A 6,000-nucleotide genomic window follows, 5' to 3' on the forward strand; every position below is an offset into this window, starting at 1 on the left:
TAGCATTTATCCCAGAGGTATCCCAATATGGATGATACGCTGTACGGTCACCCAACCAGTGATGCTCTTATCACACTTTGTCACTGACTCCATGTCGCTGTCTGCCATACAAAGTCATGCACATGCACATACACACGCCGCATACACTCACATCACAGGATTCTGTGCATCGTTCTTGTGGCACAGAATCTGGTCCTTAGTCATCCTTTCATGCCCACATATAGCACAGCACTGGCGCACTGGCATATGCATACGGTAGGTGTTTGGCCAGTGTTTTCTGAATGAGTGAAGAAATGATGCAGGCATTGAAAAGCCTCTAAAGAGCCTCAAGACTTCTCAAGCCTTCCATCTCACCTCAGCTGTCTATTTCTCATGCCCCCATGAGACTCCAAAGCATATTCGGGGCACATGTTGAGTTTTCCCAAGTGCCAAGGAATCCGAAATATATGTTTTCCACCGCCTGACTTGGCCTCAGAAGTTGATAAAAGCATAATCTCATTAGAGGCTATTTGAATAGAAATTATAGGCTTGTTCTCCGAGTATGGACTTGAGAACACTTCATAAGACAATTACTGCTAAATATCTAAAGGGAAATGCCCTCATTGGCTCCTGAAAGCCCATCTCCAGTCAAATCAACCTAAATTCCTCTCAATACAATGAGAACTTCAATAAGGATGAGAGAAACAAGCTTCTAAGAACACTAAGACCTTAAAGGGACGACAGATGCTCTAGAGGACTGAGAGGGGGACCAGGAGGGTGGAATGTTCTGGAAGGCAGCATAAAGCATATGGAGAATGCACGCACGCATGCACACACACTGACACACACACACACACACACACACACACACACACACACACACACACGCTTTGACCAAGAACAGTCAGCTACCTTCCCACAGAGAATAAACTTGGGCAAACATGGATCAAGATTTACTCTCCTACTTCTCTGCCCTTTCTGTTCCACCGAGGACCAAGAAGAGACACGTGCCCTGGTCCAGTTTAGCTTCCAGGCCTTCACCAACAGTACCTCCTGCTCCACATGCTCTTTTCTTCTTTTTGCACCCCTTTTTCTCTTATTCCTTTATGATGCCTTCCCATTTCTGCCAGCCCCCAGCAGTCATCCCGTTCTCCAAGCCCTGGCACTGTATCTAGGAATCACACAAGAAACACAGGTAGCCAGGGGAACACAAGGGTGAGTGACCATGCTTGTCAGGCCAGGCTGCACCGCCCACCACCAGGGGCACCACTCACATTGTGGTTTATGTAAACGATACCCTCAGAGATCAAGCACTCAAATGTGCTCTTCAAACCAAACACTCTGCTAATCTGGCTGCCTACACTCTGGCAACTGCCCCCCCTCTCTCTTGCCTCCTCCCCTGACTTAGACTTTCAAAGACAGCAATCCAGTTTCTCTGATATCCTCACTCCTCGCTCTTGACACAGTCGGCAAAAGACTAAGTCATCACAAGAATGAATACATCTAAAACAACCATGGGAAGAGGCTCTTGACCAATCTGAAGAAAGAAGATAACACAAAAATTGGGAGAAAACTTTCCAAGGTTTTAAGTGCCATTTGGAAATGTCCTTTTATTTGTTTCATGGAAAAAAAACTAAGAGGTGGCCAGAAGGTGGTAATGCTGGAGGCTCACCTGGACATGCACGTAAGCGCACCTTCTCACTGAAATACTCAGGAAAGCAATGAACGCATGTGGACAAAAGCTTCTTAAAACAACTCCTCTTCCACAGGGTGGGTCTTTTGGAGAGACAGACCACAACATTTCTCCAGGTGACACGTCTCTGTCAGTCTATGTCCCTCACTGCCCAGTTGTCCGCAAGAAGCATGACATGGCCACTGCCTTGAAGGGCACCTCTTCTGCATCTCTTACCCACCTCTCCTCAGGTGAATGCACTTGGACACTGGTGAAGAGCTGAGTAGGTCTTCTCTGAATGGGCAAAAATGCTTATTCCCCATGCAAAGAGGGAATGAATGTGGGTGGACCCTTACATCCCAACCCCAGCATCTCCACAGGCACCATCAGAGAAATGGACGATTCCGGAGAGCACAGCTTAAAGACAACTCCTCAGAACAACCCCTGGGCACCCCTCTAGCTCTGACATTCTGTGAGTTTAACATGGAAAAATGTTCAGCTAAAATCACTGACATAGTTAGGCGGTACATTAGCAATTCCTTTTTATGAAATTAGTGTCTCTCTACAGTGCAAAACATCTTTCTGCTTTGGAACTCTGATTTATTCTTAAGATGGGCTGATCTTTAAATCTTACGGTGCCTCTCACCCCCCAAACAAGTTCTACAAAAGGGGTCTTTCTGATCAGACTATGTGCCTCCTGCCCTCACCCCAATGAGCAGGGAATACTATAATGAGAATGTAAGAAGATGCTCTAAACTCCTAGTAAGTCCCTTCCCCACCTTGTTCAAGGTCAGGGGGCCCTGGTGTCTGGGAATGGGTCTATCATGATTGGTATTAATGTTGTGCGTCATGAGAAAGACTACCCAGCAAGTCCACCCATATTTAAGGCCTCTTTTGGCAAGGAAGTTCAAAGAAATAGATTTATGTGGTTTAGTGACTTTCACCGTGTTTCTTGATCAGAGACTGACCCCTGACCCTGGGCCTCAGACTGACTCCTGATGCAGCCCAGACTCTGGCCCCAAATTGATCCCTAACTCTGATAAAAGACTGACCCCTCTTCCTCACTGGCCATATGAATCACAGTAAAGTGAAGACACAGGTAATGTTTGACTCAGCTCTATTCCTGGATGCCAAAACAGTAGCTGGCACCAAATAAGTGCTCTGGAGATCCAGAATGCAACCTCGGTATTTAATGCAACTTCACTTCTTGCTTCCCTCATCAGAAGGAGGTGTTCCACCAGTCCCCATAAAGGCCTGACACCCACCCTTACTGCTGGTCTCAGCCTTCCCTTGCCCCTCAGCACTCTCCCTGGGGACCTGCCTGTGTTTTGCAAGTGTCTGTTGTCACAATACCCCACTGATGGAGGCTGAAGACCAGACAAAGCAAGATAAGAATGAATGCTCATAATTCTTTTCCTTCCCTGCCTCACTTCCCTATTTCTCTATAGTGCTTTCTGAGATCACCATTCAAATAACCACTGCACCCATTCACTGTCCGAGAGCCTGCTCCAGCAGACACCCAGCTAAGACAGTGGGACTGCCCAGGTACAGACCACCAAAATGAATCTGCTGACCCACCTGCTGTTTTTAAGGCTCGGGGAAGAACTGGGCCCACTTTTGGTACACTGGCCAGAGTGAGTGACAAGTGGTGTTTCAGACTATCATTGGGGGCTGGTCTCCTTGGTGGTGCTGAGATAGGATCAGAGCACCTCTCAGCATCCTGTAGCTAATCTCTAAGCCTCTCCTGTGCAATGCATTTGCAGCAGCTACAGGAGCTCTCTCTCCCACTCTGCTCTCAGCAGGTGGCCCTGATGCAGGCTTTACTCTCCCTGGTTGAGCTGATGTTTCTCCACAGGGAATGCTATTTTCATACATTTGTGTTTTGGGATCACACACAGTTCCTGGCACTATTTTGTGTCAGTAATAGCAGCTGGCCCCCCTCAGGGGCATAGTGACTCAATCATGGGCACAGCAGCCCCTGCCACTGCTCCTCTAGACCTGCTGAGTGAGCAGGGACCTTCTCCATCCCTCACTCTCCTCCACAACTCGGGACATGAGCCGTTCCTGCTGCAGACGGTATTCCTGTGGCTTGTCCAGAATAAGGGGTGTGAACATCCCTTGGGGTTAGACTCCTATTCTAAGCTTACCAGAAGCCGATGCGTACACCGAATGCCAACATTTAAATTCACGTGGGAAGTGCAATGGCAAAATCAGCCATTATCTATCCATAGAGAATCTGCACGGGAGAACAGTTCATTACCAGACAGCTGTCATGGGACCATGGGCGCAGTGCAAGCGGAGCTGGGTTTGTGATCAAGATGTGTGACAAGCTGGAAGCAGAGGGTCAGATGGTCTGTTTCCCAAGGAGGTGCTTATCTGCTATCTCCAGAGCAGACAAGCAGACAAGCATTCTGACAGCCCGGCAGCAGTCCCCTGGGGCTGGTGGGGGAGGAACGCATCTTCAGCCAACTTGGCCCCCGGGGCCCCTGTTTGCTAGGATGGGACTGTTCCCAGCCGCCCTCTCCCACCCAATTAATGACAGTTTCCTTAGACATGACAGCATCACCCATTGGGCTATAGCAAAGATCTTGTCCCACTTCTGGTCTAAATGTCATTATGTATTTAAGACAACCTCACAAATACTCGCAGGCTCTCTTGATGGGGACAAGTTACTTTTTCACAATAAGCCTCCATTTTTCATGTGAGATTTAACTCACATGCAGTGCAGTGCCTGACTCACAGATGGGTAGGCCAGGTAAATGGCAGCTGGCAATGCTATGTGATTCTTGAGTGACGGTATCAGAAATCCCAGCTCATCTCGCAGAAGGATGCGTCCTAGCTGTCATGGTTGCCCCAGAGGAAATGAGTCCCTCAGGCACGTTTCTATGGCTACAGGCAGAGCCAGGAATCCCAGGTGTACCACCCACCACCAGCAACTGCCCCCACCCCCACCCCCAACACACCCACCCACTTTCAAGTGACAACCTTCCCAATGTGCACATAACCAGAAGTGCTCTTCTTTGTCCTAACAAAACAAATTTATCAAGAGTCAATACAGGTCCTAATTACAGGCTCTGCCCTGGAAGATTGATGGTGGGAGATGAAAAGGGAAGAACAGGCCCTTGATGGGCACCTGTAATGAGGTGTCACTGGTCCCCACTGTAAGTCCTTTATAAGCACGGCCTCATGATTGTGTCTGTCAGCATCCCACCAGAGCTTAATGAGCTACTCCTTTCTGCCCTGAGGTTAATGTCAGAAGCTGATCATGTTTTCTGCTGCTAGAGTTACTGCCTGATGGCTGGTGAGTTTCATCTGCAAATGTTCCCGTTCACTCAGGAAATGCATTTTTCCAAAACTCCTGGCAGGGTTATGCATTGATTTTCCCATCTAAGACTCTTGACCTGCAGAAAGTACCATTGCTAATTTCCCCATGGCAGCCTCTTCCTTGGCTCGGGTAGACAGAGAAGAGTGCCAGCCAGGCCTGGAGTTTGGGACCTGGAGTGAGTGGTTAAGAAGAGAGACTTGGCATCTGACTATTCAGGTTTGAATCCTGGCTCTACTATGCTGTGGGGAGCCGATATAGGGTTAAGCCTCGGACTGACCTGTTGGCAAAGTCACAAACAGGTCTTTCGAGTCTTAAATAACCCAATCCGAGAGGTGGTCGCTGATTTACATGTGCTATCATTTAAAAAATAAAAAAGGAGGAATTTGCCGGAAGCTGGTCCATCCTTGCTGCTTGACACAGTCGCTGCAGGGAAGAAACATCTGCACAGCATATGTTTCAAGGGACCTGGGGTATATGGCATACTGTTCTTAGTATGTTTGCTCCCCTTCTTAGCGCTATGTGTTTTAACCAATGTCACCTCTCCGAGAAAGGTTGTTTCCCCAGGTGGGGATTTTTTCCTGGAGTTAGGGATTAACAGGACTAAGGAAGGGAATAAAACCCCTTACCTAAATGCCAGGAGGGTAATTAATCACTTCAACTACAAACAATCACACTTAAACTACATAATCTTTACTTAGGATAATCTCCTTCAGTTACTTCCTTGTAGCTTAACAGAACAATAGAGTAGTGACCTTGGAATGGAGATAACGAACAGCCCCAACCTTTGGAATAGAATGGATAGGATTAAAATCAACTGGTATAAATACAGAACCTCGATATGCTGATCAACCGAACACTGTCTCCTTGTCATTCATTCTTTGCCAACTCCGTCCACACCTTTGGGAACCCCTGGACCTGCTGGGGCTGGACCCCAACACTATGCACAAGCTATGTCACCTCTCTAAGTCTCAGGCTCCTCATCTGTAAATTGGGAGCAATAATAAATAAAAGGGCACCTTTACAC

This window comes from Myotis daubentonii, chromosome 8, assembly GCF_963259705.1.
Source record: "Myotis daubentonii chromosome 8, mMyoDau2.1, whole genome shotgun sequence".
NCBI lineage: Eukaryota > Metazoa > Chordata > Mammalia > Chiroptera > Vespertilionidae > Myotis > Myotis daubentonii.